Below are 21,923 nucleotides of genomic sequence, written 5' to 3' on the forward strand. Positions count from 1 at the left end.
GAGGAAGCCCGGGCTCGACCGCCAGCTGCACGCCCGTCCGGAGAGAGGATGCGCTCCGCAGCGCCGGCCTGCGCTCGCCACTCACACGCCCCCTGAGCGGCGAGCCCATCCGCCGCCACCGGCCCTCTAAGACCGCCCCGGCCTATGCCCGGCGCCCGGCGGCTGGGCCGCAGCCCGGGCACCGCGCCGCCCCCGCCCTCCGCCTGGCCAGCTCCCGTCCTCCCCGCCACATCCTGACCCGCCCGCCGACCCCTTTCTTACCGGCGGGCGTGCAGGCTTCGCGGGGCGGAGAAAGCCAACTCGATCGGCGGCCTCCCGTGTGTCCGGGCCCGCGGTCTCCGCCGCCGAGAGTCCTCGGGCTCCGGGCGTTTCGGGATAAGCAGAAGTCCGTGAGGGCGAGGGGGAAGGGGAAGGACGCGGAGAAGAAGAGGAAGCCCCGGCCCGCGGCTCTAACGCGCGATACCCTGCGGAGCGGATCCAACAATCAATTCATTATTAAAACACCAACGGCGAGGTCAGCAAAAGCAAGAAGTAACGAGTCGTCGTCTTCACCGCGGCCGCGCGCGCGCTCCCGCTCCCGCCGCTTATCGGCTCCTGGCAGCCGCCATGACGCCGAGAGAGCGAGCGCAACCGTCTCCGTCGTAGGCGCCTCCGCCGCCGCCGCCGCCGCCGCCGCCGCCGCCGCCGCCACCGAGCTAGCCGTCGCCTCCGCCTCCCGCGCGACGTAAGCTTCTCGGCTCACTCCCCTTCCTCACTGGGCGCGAGGCGGGCAAGCGGGCGCGCGCACGCCGAACTCCACCAACTGGCGCGCGGACAGTGGGAGGGGCTACGTTGTGGAGTCGTGGGGCGTAGGAAGAAAACGATTGGTGCTGTGGCGGGGCGGAGAGCGAGTGCGCGCACGCGCACTGTTGGGAACGCGCACGCCGGCCGCGCAGAGGCTGCCGGACTCTGGCTACCGCGGTGGGCTGTTGAGCCTTGCTCGGGCTCCCTCCCTTAGCGGCCTGGAGTTGAATTCCGGGAAGTGGGAGCTGCAGGCTCGTTCCTTGCGGGTATGGACGCTACTGTCACTTGGCACGGTTGCGTAAGGACGTCACGACCGAGAGCCCGAGAAGGAACTAGGGAAACAGGGGGGTGGGGAGATATTGAAGACTGATGGGGCTTGGGGAGCTGCGGAAGGGCTGTGTTGTATAAGCCGAGGGGGCGGGGTCGAACGTGGGGTCGGTAGCCCAGGCCTCAGCCCCGCGCCGGGTCTGAGCGCCTGTCTGGAAAGGCGGGGAGGGGGATGCTGCGTCACACCATGCAGCCTGGGAACCCAACTGTTGGACCACTGTGGTCACCTCCCGCCGCCTCCTACGCTTAGGCGACCTGAGACAAAGGCTCCCTAAGGGAGGTGCGAGCCGGGCACCTGAGGAGGCGGAGAGAAAACAGAGACCGAGTTGTTGACACCCTATGACCTTTCTTGATTCATTTGTGGGTAGCCCGTGCCCGGTTCAGGAAAAAAACGTGTAGAACGTTTCCAGGTCGCTCCCCGGAGGGCTGGGGGAGGGTGCGGTGCCGAATCAGTACAAAAAATGCAATGCGAGAGACGTTAGTAACTGTCGCAGGTTAACGTACTGTAATTTAGTTGACGGTTTGTTTCATAACTGTAACTGCGGGCCTCAGTTACAACCTTTTAGATCTGTCCAAAGAAACACTATCTTTTCAAGCACGGGAGTGTTCCGCTTCTCTCCTTTAAACCATTTTTTTAAGTCAGAATTATTTTACAGTTCATTATTTTTCTCGTCCACAGATCAGTGTTGAGTCAGCCCAAGTTAATGATAATTTCTGAAACTTTCTAATCCCATTCTTCAGTTATTTGATCTGATGTAAAGGACTGCCTTCCAAGTCAAATGAGTTTGAATGCGGTAGCTTCATTCCCCAAATAATTATTTTCACATGTGGGAAATATTCAAGTTTTAGTCTACTGTCTGTTTAAACAGTTTGTTCCGAGCCCTCAAAAAGATCTCCAAACATAACACCAAATACGTATTTATTATATGGAAAGGTATACTCATCCTTGGGGAGTAGGGGAAGGCACACAGGTAGACACAGTCTCTCGAAAAAAATGTGTATGTCTGTGGTCAATGAATAGTGAAACAAAATGAAACACCACCATAGTTTGCAAAATGATCTATGCTCAGCCTCTTTTTTTATCCTAGTTATTAAATAGCTATAATTCTGGGTTGTGAGGAATAAAAAGATCATACAAATATCCATCTCTGAAGTCCTTAGAAACTAAGTGCTAATTTTTAATACTGTGCTTTAAAATTATGATAAGGTGCCTTGATAATAGGAACTTCCTGTTCCTCGGACTAATTTATTTCTTGGATTACTAGAGTGGTAAGTAAAAAATAAAAACCCGAGGAAAACATGGCAGGTAAAGAATTTTGTAATCATAAGTGTGATTAAGATAATAAAGTCTTCAATTATAACCATATTGCATTTTGTTACCTCACCAAAAAATGATTACTGTATTGACTTAATCTGTTTTATATGTTTTTTGAAAGCACCTTTTTAAACTGAATTGCTGTTTGGATGTGATATGCTACGTATAATTTTGAGACACTTTTTTTGCAGACAAAAAAGGAAAAAACCTTGCCAAATTTGTAATAATATATTGAACCTTGGAGACTTATATTTCTGGTAAAATTATAATATACTTTATGACTTCACAGAATTTTAGAATGACTTTTGAGACTGTGGAGAAATACAAGGTAAGTGGAAAATTGAAAAATCTTACCAGTTCAGTTTTTTAAAAGTCAGTTGATAAATAAGACAAAAACATTTTTTGACCATATTTTATCTGCATAGTTAAATTCTCAGTTTCACTTTGTTTAAACAAACTGTATGTCTCCTTTTTGAAAAGTCTACTGAAAACAATAGACAAACAGTAAATAATCTGAACACATGAATAGCAAAAATCCCTGAAAATTAACATCAACCAGGAGGTCTTTATTACTATCTGATTTTCCATTTGGGAAATTTCATGTTCTTTGGAAAGAATATTACTTTTACAAAATCTGGGACAGCACTTTATAGGTTCTTAATTCTGACATGCTCTACTAGGACTAGTTACCAATGGGTATCCTTAGGTGGGAATAGATTGAAAACCACTTACCCAGAATTGTGAGATGTGCAGCATAAAGGCAGTAACAACTCTTGCTTTTCTGTTAACATTTTGGATGCCAAGATAGGATTTTAATTCCATAATTATGTTCTTGTTGCCTAGAGGATTTGTATACAAAAAGCTGCTAAAACAATCAGGACAGTATTAAAATACTCTAGAATCTCAATCTATGACATCATTTCCCGGGTTTTTGCCAAACAGAGAAAGAGTCCTCCAAATATGATACTTAAATTTACAAAGTCTGCTGTAAACAGAACCCATGAAATCCCAAGTCACCTTATAGTGAAAATTTACTGTACATTTTCTATTTTCTTGATCTTAAAAATTATAGGAGAGTAGCTGTGGTTCCCAGTGTTGGGCAGGGACAGGAGTCAGTCACCTTGGAAAGTTTTTCCTAATTACACATGCTGGACACTCCCTTTCTGAAATGCACAATTTCTAGGTTCTAAGTAGTGTTTGGAAAAACTAGATTGTTCTGATAACCACCAACAGCTCATCCACCTTGTTTATGGCCATTGTATTTGGAGATTTTTACTGATAAATTCTTAAATCATAGTAAGTAAAATTTCAAATGTAAAGCTCTTAGAGATGATACTAAGAAGCAACTGTGTATAAAATCTAATAGGTATTGAAGTGGATACAAAGATTCTACTTAAAAATTAAGTGTGCAGATGGGGAAAAATGTTGTTTAAGTAGTTAATCTCAAAATATCAGATTGGTGCCTTGATGCTGTATCATTCCTTCCTCTCCCCCAGATCCTTTATTTACTGTCCATTTTACCTCATATATGTTGTCTTCAGCCTTTCTCCTTAATCCCCACTACTTTGTTTACTTAGGTTCTATTCCCTACACCTTTCCCTCCAGGCCACCCTACAGGCTTCCTTCAGATTTGAAATCTAGTGATATCACTCCCCTGCTTCAAATACATATGTTTAAGTATACCACATATATTTGCATACATAATATTTTAATTACTTTGTTCACAATCTGATTTCAACATTGCATCCCATCATTCCTAGCAGACATTTGACACTCCAGCCATACATTTCTCCAGGTCACTGGGAATGTATCAATATCACTGTAAATGGATATAGTCCATCTGTCTTATGAATCATTTTATTTTAGGTGTAAGTAAATCAATAGCTGTTGAATACACTGACAAATTGTGCCAAAACCCTATGAGACATGTCATGCAGCTCTCTCATTTCCCTTTTAGGAAATTTTGTATTCTGCAAATGCAGCATATCGTTATATTGTAATAAAGCATTTGTTTCCATATTACATTGTGAGCTCCTTGAGCAGACTCTGTTTCCCATTGCATTATATCCACATTTATTCAATACATTGCATACCAGGCATTCTACAGGGGTGGGGGAGGGAGGGTTATAATAGAGCAAACACAGACTCTTTCAAGAGTTAAAGTCTAGTGCAAGAAACAGTCACACTTGGAAATGATAACTGAGAAAAATGGTATGAAGAAACATATAGTGCTGTGAGAATTCATAGTTCAGAACCCTAGTCCCAAAAGTCTCCCTAAAGGAAGTGACATCTGAGAACTGAGAATTTTTTTTTTGAATTTTATTTTTTTATACAGCAGGTTCTTATTATCTATTTTATACACATCAGTGTATACATGTCAATCCCAATCTCCCAATTCATCCCACCGCACCCCCCACCCCCTCTTTCCCCCCTTGGTGTCCATACGTTTGTTCTCTACATCTGTGTCTCTATTTCTGCCTTGCAAACCATGAAAACTAAGAATTTAACGTGGATTAGATAAAAGGGAAGTGAAGAGCTTCGTAACAGGTAAACGGTAACAACATGGCAAAAATTCAGGGGCCAGAGAGATGATATCAACTTACATCCCAGTTTGCCAAGGATAGGCCTTTTTTTACTTTCAGAAGTGTTCTGGTTTGGATGATAAATTACATTGTCGCTCTATAAGGGACTAAAAGAAGAACAGTACTGCTGGAGCAACAACTGAGGAAGATGAAGCTGCATGGTGGCCAGACCATTCAGGGCCCAAATGCCAGGTAAAGAAGTAGGTTCTTTGCCTGGAATAAAGGGAAACCTTTGACAGATTTTAAAATGGGTGGTAATGATGAGATTTACAAACTGAAAATTTTAACTGTAAATTCCAAAAATGGATTAAAAGTGGGTCAAAGTCGACACAAAATTCTTGAATTAGGAGGCCAAAAGATTAGAAATAACTTTAATGAACCAGGGTAGTAGTATGGAAGTAGAGAGAGTAGATTTGGAAGGAAATGTCCATGGGATCTGTTGATGCAGCTGGATTCAAGGTTAGGAGAAGGAGGGAAGCTGTACATACAATGGAATGGAACTGAATGGTAATATGTTTGGAAATGGGTAGGTGTGAATATGATAGATTTAGTTTAGAATTTAGAGTTTCTCATGTCATTGAGTCATCCAAGAAGCTTTTGAATAGAAGTCTGGACCTGAGAAGGGAGATCTAGACTAAAAATAAAAACTGTTAAGTGTGTAGGGGAAAATTAAAATCTTTAGTATATGTGAAATAGGCTTGGAAGACAGCCTAGGAGTGTACAGTGAAGAACTTCAATTAATTTTTGGCTAGGTAGAGGAAGATTAGCTGGATAAGGAGTTGCGATGTCAGAAGGGTGTTGTGCAATAGAGGACAAAGGTCTGAGTGCTTCAAGGAAGGAGTGGTGAATAGTGTCCAGTTCTATGGTGAAATAAGGCCTGAATAATAGCCACTGGATTTAATAACATGACAGTCATCAGTTACCTTAGCAAGAACTATTTTGTTGGAATAATAGGGCTAGAAGCCAGACTGGAGTAGAACGTGATAAATGAAAAAGTGGAATCTGAGTCTAAATTTCTCGTTTAGGTGATTTGACTTTGACTTGGGAGGGAATATGAATTTTTTTTTTTTTTTTTTTTTTGCTGGCTTTTGTGGATTTTTGTTTAGGTGAAAGATTTAGAGTGTTTGAAAGACAATGGAAAATGTCATTATGAGAGAGAGAGTGAATATATGAGTTAGCTACAAGAATTAGCTGGAAGGATTACCACATAATAATCATTCAAAAAGAAAATACATGAACATTTCAAAGTGATTTGGGGAAAAAATAGAATTTTTTTTTTCAATCAGGAACGGAACACTAGATAACCACTGTTTATAGTTATGGGCTATAGGTGGCCACTTAATTGCTGTGATTTGAGGGTTTCTGTGAGCCTTCTACTCCCCAAATACGTGCCTCATGCTCTACTAATGTTTGAAAAGTTGTTGGTATAAATCTATTTTAAAGCATATATTCATGGGAAAAGTAATCTGTTAAGAAAGTAGTTCTGAACTGTGCCAAAATTTAGAAATACCTGAGGAACTTCACGATAAAAATGCTGAAGCCCTACTTCAAGGGATTCCATTCCATTGTTCTGAGAAGGGGCCTGGGCATATGCATTCTTTAAAAGCTTTTTAAATGATGATTCTAATGTGCCACTGACGTTTAAAAACTATGGACATCATCATGTTAACACTGCATTGACTCAACATTTAGTTTAGATGAAGTAGAGAGAGGCCAGGTCACTTATTTTGAAAATGGTGGTTATTAACGGGGAGTTTTTGCCTCTCGGGACATTTGACAAAATATGGAAACATTTTTGGTAGTCACAATGAATGGGAAAGGGGGTTGGAGCTGCTGACATACAGTGGGTAAAGGCCAGGGATACTGCTGAAGATACTACAATGCACTGGACAACCCCCCACATCAAAGAATTATCTGGCCCAAAATGACAATAATGTCATTGTTGAGAAACCCTGCTATAAAATAGGATGGCAAGCTAAATAGTATTTTTTAGTAAAGTCTTAACGGGTGGGGCTTACAGTTTAGTAAGAGTGCTAATGAATGAGGATCTACCTAACAACGTAGCCCCACCTAACAACTTAGCCTTGCTTATAACCAGCAACAAAAGAGCCTTAAAATAAATTTGTAGAACTACGAAGTGTGACTAGCACAATAGACTGATTACATTATTTTCCTAGTTTAAAAAATATAGTGCAAAAAATATATATATATAGTGCAACTGAAACTCTTATTGCTGGCGGGGGTATACATTGATTGCAGTCACTTTGGGAAACTGATAGACAGTATCCATTACAGCTGAATTTAGGCCTGTAATTCAGTTTCTCTTGTGAGTGTATATCCAAGAAAATGAGTGCAGGTGTCTTCTAAAAGTCTTGTATACAAATATCCATAGTAGTTTGATTCATTATGGCCTCAAATAGGAACAAAGTAAAATATATTCTTACAATGGAATATTACCCAGCAATAAAAATGAATAAACTGCTACACACAATAATATGGATGGATCTCATAGGTATTTGTTGAGTGAAATAGACAAAAACCAATTCATATTGTATTGGGTAGACCAAATTGTTTGTTTGGGTTTTTCCATAAGATGTAATGGAAAAACTCGAACAAACTTTTTGGACAGCCCAATATTATTCCATTTATATGAAATTCAAGAAAAAAACTAATTCATGATGATAGAAGTCAAGATAGTAGTTACCTCTCTGGGCATGGGTATTGACTTAGAAGGGGCACAAGGGAGCCTTATGAAATGATGGAAAATGTTTTGGATCTTGATCTCATTGGTTGTTATATGAATGCATACATATGAAAAAGTTCATCAATCTGAACATTTAAATTTTGTGAACTTTACACATGCCGTACCCCAATTTTTAAAAATTAAAAGTTATGAAAAAAAATCAGGAAACCTAATTTTGAACTACTTGAAATCTTGTATCTTAAGTACTTGGTTAAATAAAGGGTTGGCTACCTAACATGTTCTCAACAGATAAAAACAACTCTAGTGCATTGTATAGTGAAAGTAAATTTTGGATTTGGAGTCAGACCTAGTTTTGAACCACACCTTCATCCATTATTACCATATGACTTTGGGCAAGTCCTTAAATTGGGACCTTATGTTTGTGATTATGGAAGAATAGAAGATCAGTGAGTTGGGAGGAGTATAAAAAAATTCTTAAAAAAAAAATTCAGCCTTGATTCATGATCCCCCACCACTGAGAAATATCCAGAGACATTTAGGGTGGGCCTCAGCAGCTATATATGTATAGGTATCCCCTTTTCAAAAGTTCACTTTATGCCACTTCACTTTTATGAAAAACATACCTTAGTACCTGTTTTCGCTAAACAAAAGAAATCCGAAGAGGATTTTTGCTTTTACAAAATAAGACGAAAAGCGAAAATAGCATTCAGCATTTGTTTTGCAGTGAGCCGTTGTAACAGAGGTGGCATGCGCCCTGAGCAGCAAGAGTGGCACTTCCAAGCTCCTTCCCTGGGAACTACACTCAGCCTCTCAGCATCAAGCCATCATGCTTTGAACTGTGTCTGTGAGCATCAGTGCTTTATCTCCATTTATTTTGTGCATCCATTAGCAAGATGTGTCCTAAGGTAATTGCTTCTTTGTTTTACCTCATTTAGGTTTGCGAAAGGTTTCATAGGAACACTATTCTAGCTTTAGCCAGGATGAACAACAGAACCCTATCTGGACCAATCAGATTGTTCTGAGAATTTAAAATTGGAAAGTTCATCAGACAGCTGATCTTTTCCTGAGAAACATAAAGTTAGGCCAGGGTACTTTGTTTGGAAGCAGCACATGGAGAGTCAGAGTTGTGTTGCAAAAACAAGAATAATCTCAGATTACTTACTGTATCACTCAGTGTTATAAATGTCATAACTCTATGAGGTTGGTACTGTTATCTCTACAGGTAAGGAAACTGAGAAGCTTGACTAAAAAGTGCTGAAGCGCTGAAGCTAAAATATTTTTTTTTCTTTCTCTCTCTTTTTTTTTTGGAAGCTAAAATAAAACCTGGGCAGTTTGAATCCAGTCTGTGTTTTCATGAAGTGCTGACATATCAGACACATGTATAATAGCTGCCTTGGTTCCTGATAGCTTTCCAGTTCCTGAGCTCAGTCCCTTGAGAAGGGTAGTCTGCTCCCTATCTTTGAATTATTTATCATAATTTATCCTTATAATAAAATTTCATGTCTTTGCCTAAGTGGATCAGCCAATTGCAACTGAAAGTGTCCTGCTCTAGTTTGACTATGAATTGGAATGCAAATAACAAAGCTCAGAGAAACTAAAACTGACTGAATCGAGGTGGGGCTGCCGGCAATAAAGACTTTCCTACCTTAAGATGGGAACCTGTTAGCTTCTGTTGTGCAATAGTGAATCTTTTACCCAGGCTTTCTCCAATCTTGTCTCAGAACTCAGACTAATGTAGTCACTGAGGTAGGGCCTAGAGATCTTGGTAGCCAAATATAAAAAATATTGAGTGCGTTGGTTTCTATGTGTGGAGTTTTGAAAAGTATGTTGGAAAAGAGAGGAATTCTAAACAGAGTTCCTAGGTGAAAGTAGATTGGAACGGGTTGTGCCAAATTTAGCAAATTTGATTTAGCAATTATTGGAAGCCAATTTGCCTTTGGGCTGAGAATATACAACTAGATCAAGAGATTACTCAAAGGGCTCATTGAATGGCAACATAATTTTTTTTTTTTTTTTGCCTCCTGTTTCTCACACTAAAGTTTTGACATTGAATACCAGAAAGTGGAATTTTAGTGATAAGGATAGGACTGTCAAGGAAGAACAAATGATATTAAGGACTCTAATTCCTCAGCTCCTTCCAAAACATTTTCCACTTCCCATCCCCTCTCATGCTTCACAAAAGTGTGATGATCCTTCACATTGTCTATCAATAGCCACTAGGATTGCAATGCAGTATGTGTCTGGGAATATTACTAAATGGCAAACTGCAAACTGCCTTGCCTACTTTTTCTGTTGTTTGCTTTGAGGCTAAAGCAGAGAACAACAGGGATGGACAGAGTCTCAACTGTTGCTAAGAAACAAGTCCAGATTGACAAGGAGAAACCAGACCCACTAAAGTCTTCAGCATTAGCTAAATGGAAAAGGAATCTGCCTAAAAGAAAATTAGCAGGCTCTCCTCCACAGTAGAGCAGTTGCATGCCGTAAAACCCCAAAGTAGACTCAGACCACAGACTATCTCAACCCCTCAAGCACCTCCTGTTTTCCAGTACAAAAGAATCTGCACCAGCTCGAAGTGGGTATCCTTTCCCGAAATGAAGAACCTTAGTGTCCCTTGTCAAGAGTGGCCCTGGAGGACTCTGTACAAGAGAATCCAAACTGGATATAGACAGATTTTCTAATAACTGACTAGGAATTTTTTCAGTTAACTCATGCCTTATGAGATTTCAAGGGCCATTATTTACTATCCCACTCCTGCTGGGTACAATACATACTTTAGCAAGCTAGTTAAATTTATATTTAGTCCACAGATTGCAGAATTAATCCAAGTATTTCTTGTATGGGCTTTATATACCTATCCTAGGGCTAGTTACATTCAAAATAGTGTAAAGATGGACAAGGGTTTTTCTTACTTGGAATTGACATTCTAGTTTGGGGAAGGAGGAGAAGAGAGAGAGATGAATGAGGAAATAAGCTTACAAGCTGGGATGGACTCTATAAAGGAGAGATAGATAGTGTAATGTCAGAGAGAGTAAAGAGAGACATACTCAGATGGGAAGAGCAGTGGGGTGGTCAGAGGAGGCCTCTTTGAGCTATAACTGGTAGAGTGAAGTAGAGCCTACTGTGGCAAAGAACCACAAGAAGAGTAGGAAGGAGAACAAGTGCAAAGACCCTAAGGTAAGAAAGGGTTTGTTACGTGTGAAGAATTGAAGGCGACAAATACAGCTGAAGCATAGCAAGGGGGAAGCTGGGTTGACATGAGATTGAAGAGATGGCCAAGGAACCTCCTTTGATCTAGAGCCTTGAGGGCTATGGAAAGCATTTGGGGTTTAATTCCAAACACAGCAGGATGCCATTGGAAGTTTTTTCACCAGAGAATTGCATAATCTGATTTGCCTTCCATAAGATTGTTCTAGCTGCTGTGTAGAAAATGGATGCTAGTAGTAGCAAGAGTGGCTCTCCACTCTCTAGCTCTCCACTTAGGGACCTACTTTAGTGTATAATGGCCTGTTAGGATTAGAGGAGTAGCTTTAGAGATGTAGACAAGATGGAATCAAGATAAATTGGGGATGTTAAAGTAACATTTGAGTTGAGGTCCTCACTTACCATTCATTAGTATCTAAATATGTTAATTGATAAAAAGCAATATAAACATATTTGGAAATGTGGAGACATATCAGAGCTAGAAATGCTGAAGATAGTTGGGAGTGGAGAGGGGTGGGGGAGAGAATGCAATTTTTTGTTATAAATATTCAATATCATTTTCTTATAAAAATTGTATATATGTGTGTTAATGTGTTTATGTGTAAGCTTTGCTGTGAAAAGGTCAGAGAGGTGTAGTGATAGATGGAGGCAGTCAGAGGATTTTTTTTTAAGTAGGAAATACTAATGTATGTGGGCAGAATAATAACTAATGTATGATGCATGAATAATAAGCAGAGAGTGAAAATTTGATGAAGTGCAGTAGACAAACGGAATAACTGAAGAAGCAAAATACTGAGAAGAACAGAAACTATGGGTGTTAAGAGTTAGAATTGACCATGATAGGAAAAATGACACTCTTTCACTTTTTTACAGAAAAGAGGCTGAGGAGGTGAGTACAGATGCAGAGAGGTGTGAATATTTGTTGGAATGAAAATGAAGTAAATCCTCTCTGATGGTTTCTGTATTCACAGTGGATTATGGCGTAGGATCACCAGCTGAAAATGGGTGGAGTGAAAGAGTTTGACCTAACAGGAAAGAAATATGACATTTTTACCTCAGAGAATGTGAACATGAACTTCCTAGGGAAGCATAGTAGGACTGCCAGGTTGTCTTGAGTGTTCATTTGCAGTCTGTGGTCATGAATTTCAAAAAAAAATCAGTCAGCTAATTGTATTGTTTCTTTATTAAGTTGCTTGGTTCTCTGCACAAGGAACCAAACTGAGTTCAAGCAGATCTGGGATTTTGTTAAGTAAGTTCAACAGAGAGAGATGGGAGCCAAGGCAGTTGATTGTGCTTAAAAAGGAATGAATATAATGATGAACCATGAAATTCAAGCTGGGTAAACGTGGGAGTAAATACAGATAATTAAAAAGTAGTGGGGTGAAGGTGGGAGGTGGGGGTCAATGGACTGGACACCTCTAAGAGGCCAAACACTTATTGCCAACCTAAAGTGAGATGGTGGACTGAATAAGATGCCCAGAATTGACATTTCACAGGTAGTGCAGTTATCAGGGCTTACGTCGTCTGGGGTTAGTCTAAGATATGAGTTTAGGTTGTGTAATAGTCTTTGGAGGTGATGAAGTTAGAGAATTAAGTTTTTTCTGGTTCTGCGTGTAAGGAGCTTACAAGTTTCCACTCCATCCTAACTGAGTGAAAAATCGACAACTCTTTTTGGATCCGTAAGAGGGGGGAGGACACAGGACAAACCTCTGTCCCCAAGATTGGAGAGACAGGAGAATATTGGGAGTCACAGCTCACCTAAGCAGAGGTGAGCATAAACCACTGTGGGAACCAGTCCAGGGTAAGAAAATCTGAACTGTAATTATGAATTGCTGGAAGCCCAGTGCAGACAACTCTAAGAGTTAAAAACTTCAGGGGACTCAGTCATGGGCGGGTGGGGAAGACAAAATCGTTAAGGTTTACCTCCAGGAGCTCGACTAGGTTCCCACAGTAAATATCTGACAAAAAATCTTCTTGGGCTTCCAGCAGGAGGAAGGGAAAAGGACCCATTTTGAAATATCTAAGAGCACTCTGTTCTAAAGAAAGCCTGCTCTCGGGGGAAGCTAGTTAGCCAGAGCCCAATCTGCTGGGATATTATCAGAGCCTAACTGACCTAGGGGAAGGGAAGTACCCAACTCCAGCCCACTCTAGCCATCCTGTCCCACCTAAGAGGGCAGAAAGAAAACTGAGGAACACTTGTGAAGTACACAGGCATAGGCTCACTAAAAGACTGAGACCTAATCATAGGACTAGAGAATGCTTCCTCTGCCCCCACACATCACTGCCGCATTGCTGAAGACATTTCAAACAGTTTCTTTTACCTGATACAACGTATTTAGCTATCAATAAAAAAATTACCAAGAGGCACAAAACATAATTTGAAGAGAAAGAGAAAGCATCAGACCCAGACATGGCAAGAATATTGGAATTATCAGACTAGGAATTTAAAACAATTAGTATCCTGAAGGCTCTAATGGATAAAGTAGACATCATGGAAGAACACATTGGTAATGTAAGCAGAGAGATGGAAAACCTAAGAAAGAACCAAAAAGAAGTGCTAGGGATAAACAGCCAAACCGAAAAAACAAAAACTAAAAAACAGTGAAACAAAAGAATTAAGGGCTTCCCTCGTGGTGCAGTGGTTAAGAATCCACCTGCCAATGCAGGGGACACGGGTTCAAGCCCTGGTCCGGGAAGATCCCACATGCCGTGGAGCAACTAAGCCCGTGTGCCACAACTGCTGAAGCCTGAGAGCCACAACTACTGAAGCCTAGAGCCTGTGCTCCGCAACAAGAGAAGCCACCTCAATGAGAAACCTGCTCACCGCAACTAGAGAAAGCCGGCACGCAGCAACGAAGACCCAGTGCAGCCAAAAATAATAAATAAATAAATAAATTTTTTAAAAAAGTAAAGAAGAGACTGTGCTGTTGGATGGGCCATCTACATATATTTTTGAAAGTCACTGGGAATGACTGTATATAGTCTTGGAAAGGGAAAATATGATAGTAAACCAGGAACTAAAGTTGATAATAAATAAGAGAGTAACTAGAATGGACAGCTACAGAGGACTGATCAGTGGTAGAGCTGATAACATTAGCTTCAAGGGAGCATATATTCTTGGAGAAAGGAGAACAGTGGCCCCAGATCCTAACCCTGAGATTCATAATACAGGAGCAAAGAAGGTCTTCACTTGAAAAGGATATAGTTGAATCATTATGAGTTTAAGACAGCCTAGACTCAGTTAATGTTAAGAATATAGGTCTTAATTTGAAAAGGACACAATATTATTCAACAACTATGTGTTGAACATCTGTGTATTGTGTTTTTGTTTTAAGTGTTCGAGATACAGCAATCAACAACAACCAAAAATAGTCCCTGCATTGTTTGGGGCTTATATTCCTGTGAGGGGAGCCAGAAAATAAACATATGTTATACCTAATAGTGGTAAGTGCTATGAAGAAAAAAATCATATATATGTGTGTGTGTGTATATATACATATATATATACACATATATATATATAGAGAGAGAGATGGGGATGGTATTTTAAACAGAATCACAGAGAGCTTCCCTGAAAAGGTAATAGATATGTGAGCCAACACCTGAATAAAGTAAAGAAGAGAGACTTGCAGATATATTTCAGGGGCAGGGGCAAAGGCAGGGGCAGGGGCATTCCACCATGTAGAAGAGTGAGAGAAAGCCATAGGCTAGAGTGGGCTTATTATGTTTATGGAACAGCAAGGAATCTAATGTGATTTCAGTAGCATGAGCACTCACATACTAATTTTTTTTTCTTTTTTTTTTTTTCTAATTTTTAAAAATTGTTTGTTTGCATTTATACTAATTTTTGCGTTAAGACAAATTTCAGGAAGTAAGAATGCTTATTTAGCTAGAAGTTTCTCTCTTTTCATGTTTTAAATTATCCATGGATTTTAATTTTTCAACCTGAAATTTGAAGTATTTGGAGACTTGGTATAACAGTTACAATAAAGCATAAAGGCTTTATTTTTAAAAAAAAATAGAAATCAATTTGGTTCTATGGTTTCTTAATATTATTTGTAACTATGGATCACCTATTTTTTCCTCTGTTCAGTTAATATCACTTTAATTAGAGAAATGTAGGTAAAAATTACATGAAACTATCAATTGATATGTATCACTAGCAAAACTTTCAGAGGAAGTGAGCCTACATGATTCATCTGAAATAATTAGCCAAGACAAATAGACATATTTGAACGGAAGGAAAAATAAGTGTGAGTACCTTGTTTAAGTTTGACGTCCTATGGGTCTTCATAGTTAAAATTAACATTTAATTTAAAGTGACAATACATTATTAAATAAAGTTGATTAGGCATTTTCAAAACTGTTCAAAACCATAATTCAAAAAGAGTCATGTACCACAATGTTCATTGCAGCTCTGTTCACAATAGCCAGGACATGGAAGCAACGTAAGTGTCCATCGACAGATGAATGGATAAAGATGTGGCACATACATACAATGGAATGTTACTCAGCCTTAAAAAGAAACGAAATTGAGTTATTTGTAGTGAGGTGGATGGACCTAGAGACTGTCATACAGAGTGAAGTAAGTCAGAAAGAGAAAAACAAATACCGTATGCTAACACATATATATGGAATCTTAAAAAAAAAAAAAAAGTTCTGAAGAACCTAGGGGCAGGACGGGAATAAAGACACAGATGTAGAGAATGGACTTGAGGACATGGGGAAGGGGAAGGGGAAGCTGGGACGAAGTGAGAGAGTGGCATGGACTTATATATACTACCAAACGTAAAATAGATAGCTAGTGGGAAGCAGCCACATAGCACAGGGAGATCAGCTCGGTGCTTTGTGACCACCTAGAGGGTGGGATAGGGAGGGTGGGAGGGAGACGCAAGAGGGAGGAGATATGGGGATATATGTATATGTATAGCTGATTCACTTTGTTATAAAGCAGAAACTAACACACCATTGTAAAGCAATTATACTCCAGTAAAGACATTAAAAAAAAACCCTCTTTTTTAAAAACTGCGTTTATAGGACAAAAAGTACAGTCCAGTAGAATTGCTATGAGGAAGAGAGTGGCGGTGGTACCCTGCTTGTTTTTCATACTTCCATTTCTGCCTTACCCTGCCCCCTACCTTCCATCCACTCTCAATATAGAAACCAGAGGGGTCTTTTAAAAACATGAAACAAATCATATCACTCTACTGTTTTAACACCCTTTCAGAAAAAGCCAAACTTCTTTCCATGGTCTTCCAAGAGCCTGCATGATCTCAATTCAGTCTGGCTCTCCAAAGTCTTACCCCCATCATTCTCCCCCCTACTCATTATGTTGCAGCTACTTGGCCTCCTTTCTATCCTCATGCCTGCCAAATTGTCTTCCATTCACGGGCTTTCGCTTTGGTTGTTTCTAGGCGTGGAATGCTTCTTTCAGCTCTTCTCATGGAGGCTATTCGTTATCCTTTGGGTCTCAGGCCAGATGTCACTTCCTTACAGAGGTCTTCTAAACAACATACTCTAAAGGGGGCTTCCTCAGTGACTTTTTTAGTTACTTTGTTTTTTTCATAGTAATGATCATGATTTACAATGACTTCATGTTACTTGTCTTACTTGCCTATTGCTTTCTCCCCTTCTTACCAAGAAGGTAAGCTCCCTGATAGACTGCTACAGTGAAACATTTGGAAAAGTAAAGGATATGTGGAAAGTAAATTTTGTAGGATTTTTTTTTAAAAAGCAATTAAAAGGTTACAGGTAAAGTGTAAAAGTTCTACAGAAAGGAAATAAAATCCTAGTACCCTATGGCCATCTTTTCCACGGTCATCATAAAGTTAACACTGTTACTGTTTTAGATAAATATGATGATGTAATTCTCAGTGTGGTTGGGGTGGGAGGGGTGTGTGAGTGCTAGATGCCCACAGTGGAAGTCAGCATTGCCATTCAACATCCCTTCCACCTTTACCCTCTGCATAGTGGCCATGTACTTCAGCTTTAGAAGTGTGCCTGATTAATCCTAATTGATTCATGTAATCCAGTACCCCGTGCCACTCTAATAAATTTATAGGTGGGCAGGTGTAAGCCAAAAAATTCATGACATTCCTTAGGCCATAGGGGATGATTCAGGAATGAGCTGTGACCCAGTTTGTAGTATAAAGCTGTCTAGGAATTCAGAAAAAGATTTTCTTATTCAAATGTGAAAGATCAGAGAATGAACCTCTTTCTTCCTCTGGATTTTGGGTGTGTCAGTGTGAAACCAGGAGCTGTTATAGGTCTTTGCCCCCACAGGAGAAGCAGTCTAAGGATGGGACGTCACCTGGAGGAGAATAGAACTGAGGAAATGACAGAGAACTGGAGCCAGAGCCACTGAATGAAGCTGACTCAGGTTCATTGCAAACTCTGGGCTTCTAATTGTGGAAATCAGTGCATTTCTTAATTTCTTAAGCCAGGTGGGATTGGGATTACTAGAAATTGAGGCATCCTAACTGACAAAATCCAACTCTCTCCTAACAAGTCAAGAGATATTTAAAATTTGTAAATTATATTTATATATGTTAGTATGCATTATTTAGAAAAGTGGAGCTTGTTAACAGAAGAAATAGCTTTAAATAGTTGAAGTGTTTTCTTCTTGGAAACAGGGCCAAGAGGTGGAGGGAAGGGAGATGAGCCCCAGGCTATTCTTTTTCCTTGTTCGCCTTACAAAGCTATTTGATTTCTTAAACATGTACCTTAATTATTTAGATTTTTCAAAAAGAACCTAATGAAGTTTAGAATTTTAAATTGAGTCCATTTAAAAAATTATTTCTTTAATTACTTTTTTTTTTGGTCCTGCCGCGTGGCTTGTGGGATCTAGTCAGGGAACTAGGGATTGAACCCAGGCCCTCGGCAGTGAAAGCGTGGCGTCCTAACCACTGGACCACCAGGGAATTCCCTTTAATTACTATTTTAATAAAGGCAGTTTAAAGATTAAAATATTTGGTGTTCTAGATGTAAAAAGGATAAGAAGTTTGAAGATGTCTTTGTTTAAGTGCTTAATGGCCAATATCTTTAAATGTATGCACTATGCTGCGAAAGTGTTGAACAACTGAAAAAGTACTGAATGCTTGTTTATTAAGACGGATTTCTTAAAATGAAATGGACATTTTATATATATGGTTATCATAGCCTGTTTCTGATTGGTAAGAATATCAGCTTTTCTTTTTCTTAGGGTGATATTGATAATACACTTTCCCTACATAATATTATGGCCCATGTTCCTCTTGTAAAATACTTTTTCTATGTAAAGCAAATTTATTACTCCCCAGTAGATGTTCACAGTGCTCTCGTGTTCACTCTACATAAAATTTCAGATAATGTTTGATACTTTCCTCCTACTACTACAAATTCACTTTGTGTCTTTTCTCATCCAGATTTCAAATGTCATCTGACATATATTTTAGTGGAGTGTTTCAGTATCTTCCACAACCACTTAATTTTTATACAGTCTAAATAGTTGGAGACACATTGAGTAATTTTTTTCAGTACACACAGAAGTGTCCACATGAGGGGAAAGCAGTGGCTGAAATCCAGCCTGTGTCCACACACTGTGTAGTCTGGATTTTGCTTCCAGGAAGAAAGGGCACATTTTGTCATTCACACAAAATTTCTGTATGTATTAGTGGTGAACAAGGTTGGAGAGGGAAATAAAAACAGCAATAGGAGAAGGTCATAGAATATATAATCAATTTCAACTAAGCTTTTTGGAGCACAAGCTGAGTGTTAGGCACTGAGATCACATTAATGAAGCAATTGGTGGGCCCATGATGAGTAGGGGAACCATAGACCTGTCTGCATAGGGCTACCCCAGTTCATACCTGTTTTCTCATTGTCCCATCTGATTAATGTCCCCTTTCATTCTCAAATGTGTACCAGTTTGGACAGTAAATTATGTAGTCACCCTAAAAAGAAGGAAAAAAGTCATTCTAGACTGAGCAGCAAAATCATGAGTAAGTGAAAAAGCATGATCTCTGGTTTGTCATGACAGGGAGGTTGGTGGGGGGGAAATGGCATGAGGTAGAAATATGACTGAAATAATAGGGAGTCTGAGCCGGTGAAGGGCCTGATACACTACTTTTAAGGAGTTTATTTTTCTTGAAGGCATTGGGGACTGATGGTGGTTTGGAAGCAGGCAAATGATAAGATCAGATCTTTTTAGCATTGAAAAAGAGCAAAAGTACATTCCCCTACCACTATTCTCCATGCTCCTCCCACACACATGGGGGGAGGGAGAAAGAGATGAGAATCATGTCCTTTCTGAATGTAAACACACTCATAACTGAGCTCCACTTAATCTTTAAATCTACTCTAACTCCTTGGAATGAATAACAGATCCTCTCCTTTCCATCTGTAAAACACACTGCTGTCACTGGAATGCTGAATTTCTAAATGCTTACAGGTGGTAAACTGCTCTAGTACCACATACATTTCTGCTCCTATAAGTTGAATTGTGTATTTTAAGAGATTATGTTTTTGTTCTTAAGCCTATTGTTGCTACTTGTTATTGTAATTATGGAATTGAAAAAAATTATGTAAACTGATGAACTAAGAAGGCAAACGGTTCTTTCCATGAATTTTTGTGGAATGCTTTTTAAAAACCAAAGGCAACTGACTAAAAATATTCAGATAAGTGAGGTGTGGATGAAACAACTGTAAAAACAAACAACAACAAAAAACAAAAACAGGAAAATAGCATAAACATTCAGAACGTTCTGTGCTCAGTTTGCTTTTTCACATACTGTATACCTGAAGCCATGTTAATATGCTTGAGTAAAGAGACAATTCAAGGCTGCCACCTACAATTAGGGCTGCTACTTGGTTGGGCTTGCTGTTGTCTATGGTCATTCTCCAGGATTCATCCAGTTTTTGTAGGAGACAGACAGGTGAATTAAATAGAGATGTGATAGGGACTTCCCTGCTGGCACAGTGGTTAAGAATCCGCCTGCCAATGCAGGGGACACGGGTTTGAGAGCCCTGGTCCGGGAAGATCCCACATGCCGCGGAGCAACAAAGCCTGTGCACCACAACTACTGAGCCTGAGCTCTAGAGCCCGCGAGCCACAACTACTGAAGCCCGTGCGCCTAGAGCCCATGCTCTGCAACAAGTGAAGCCACCGCAATGAGAAGCCCGTGCACCGCAACGAAGAGTAGCCCCACTCGCCGCAACTAGAGAAAGCCCGCGCACAGCAACAAAGACCCAATGTAGCCAAAAATAAATAAATAAATTTATGAAAAACAAATAGAGATATGATAGGGACCATATTAGTCAGGAATCTCCAGAGAAACAGAAACAATAGGATATCTATAAATAGAGATTTATTGTAAGGAATTGGCTCATGCAATTGTATAGACTGAGGTGTCCCAAGATCTGCAGTTGGCAAGCTGGAGACCCAGGAGAGCCCATGGTATAGTTCCAGTCCAAGTCCCAAGACCTGAGAACCAGGAACGCTGATGGTGTAAGTTCTAGTTTGAGTCTGAGTCTGAAGGCAGAAGACTGATGTCCCAGTTCAAAGACAGTCTGCCAGAGAGAGCAAATTCTCCCTTACTCAGCCTTTTTGCTCTATTCAGGCCTTCAACAGATTGCATAAGGCTCACCCACACTAGGGAGGGCATTTTGCTCAGTCAAACAATTCACATGTTAATCTCATTCAGAAACACCCTCATAAACACACCCAGAATGTTTAACCAAATATTTGGCACCCTTGACCCACTCAAGTTGACACATAAAATTAACCGTCACAGACGACCCTTGTGATTTTTAAGAGTGGCACTGATCTCCACCATCCTCACCTAAAATACGATGTGTTGCTTTTGGTTTATTTTGTCTGAAGTGGGCTGGGTATAAGTTTCCCAGACTTCTGCTTGGCCTTCCCCACTATGATAGCTCTTACTTCAGGAGCTAAAACCCAGTGTGGGGATTACTCCAACTGCCAAGTGTGTCAGTCAGAATTGTAACCTTCAGGGACTGAGGAAATGACCACTAGCTGTTTCCATGGACCCAGTACCCACTGTGAGCCAGGATTTAGCCAGGACTACATTTATTACCTGGCCCTCTGAATGTTTCTACCCTTAATGGGGAGGCCAAGATGATGATACTCCAGATCTCTAAGTATCAATGTCAGCTCAGACCCTGTGTCTGATTTTCCATGAACTGTGTGGATATTCCCTATTTCTCAGTCTGCAGTCACCTGAGAAAATGGCCTAGATGCCTTTAGGGAAGGACTAAAAGAATTATTACAATATACACTTGCCGTAGTGTTTTGGGGTACTTTCCTCCAGGACCTGGCCACTTCTATAGTCAGCACGTTCTGGGTCTGAACGTTGGCTCAGATCTGGGAACTGGGCAAGAGATCATGACATTCTCTTATTGTAGTAACTACCCTCAGTCTCCTCATCCACTCTTGCTTTCTTTGCTTATAAATGGTAGGCAGTACTCTTGTTGCCTGCCCATCTGTTTTTCTCCTCGTAACACTGGGTTCTATAAAACATCTCAACTAGTTCCAGGTCAAGCTCCCTTAACTGTCAGTGCAGTTTTGCTATAGTCATTATGATAATTGTGACTGTCCTGATTTTTGGCATTAAGTTCTGCCTCCTGGATCTACTATGCTTCTAGGCCCCATCATTTCCATTGCAATTTAATACAGCAAGCCTGTGATAGCATCTCCTACTGTGAGCCTTGACCCTCAGAGGTGAGCTGTCACTGAGCTTCTTAGGGTAGTTATCTCTCTTAGCAGGGCACTCCTGATGACCTTGGTGAAGGGTGTACCCTCTGGCCCCTCCCATGGAACATAATCTTCCCTGTGGGCTTCTGGCCTCCCATAACATATTCAGTCCAGCCTGCCCACTTCTCTGAGCTTTTTAATCCCACTCTCCACTGTCTGCAATTCAAGCATTTCAGCATCTCAGCACAGACTATTACTTTGTGCAGAGTTTTAGGAACCATCCTAACAGGAAGTTGGCACCATCCCCTAGTGTCAGGGTAT

At 40.5% G+C, this 21,923-nt stretch overlaps 1 protein-coding gene and 1 long non-coding RNA gene across 4 annotated transcripts in view; one reads left to right on the forward strand and one right to left on the reverse strand.

Annotated features, from left to right (window-relative positions):
* CHD1 (chromodomain helicase DNA binding protein 1) overlaps window positions 1-686 on the reverse strand; it is an 85,196-nt gene extending 84,510 nt beyond the window's left edge. Inside the window, exon 1 of one of the 2 annotated variants that reach the window (XM_068535677.1) lies at window positions 262-686. The gene's annotated coding sequence lies outside the window, so the exon portion shown is untranslated. The remainder of the gene's footprint in view (window positions 1-261) is intronic. The other variant, XM_068535678.1, reaches the window with a different exon arrangement.
* On the forward strand, window positions 523-19,493 carry LOC137759446 (uncharacterized). Of its 2 annotated transcripts, XR_011073100.1 has the most exons (5): window positions 523-1,049; window positions 2,715-2,753; window positions 5,112-5,199; window positions 8,436-8,616; window positions 17,195-19,493. It is a non-coding gene; the product is annotated as an uncharacterized lncRNA (long non-coding RNA). The 2 variants fall into 2 exon arrangements; XR_011073099.1 differs by lacking the exons at window positions 523-1,049; window positions 2,715-2,753 and having other exon boundaries at window positions 4,564-5,199.
* Window positions 19,494-21,923: the final 2,430 nt, after the last annotated feature.

This window comes from Eschrichtius robustus, chromosome 2 (assembly GCF_028021215.1).
Source record: "Eschrichtius robustus isolate mEscRob2 chromosome 2, mEscRob2.pri, whole genome shotgun sequence".
NCBI lineage: Eukaryota > Metazoa > Chordata > Mammalia > Artiodactyla > Eschrichtiidae > Eschrichtius > Eschrichtius robustus.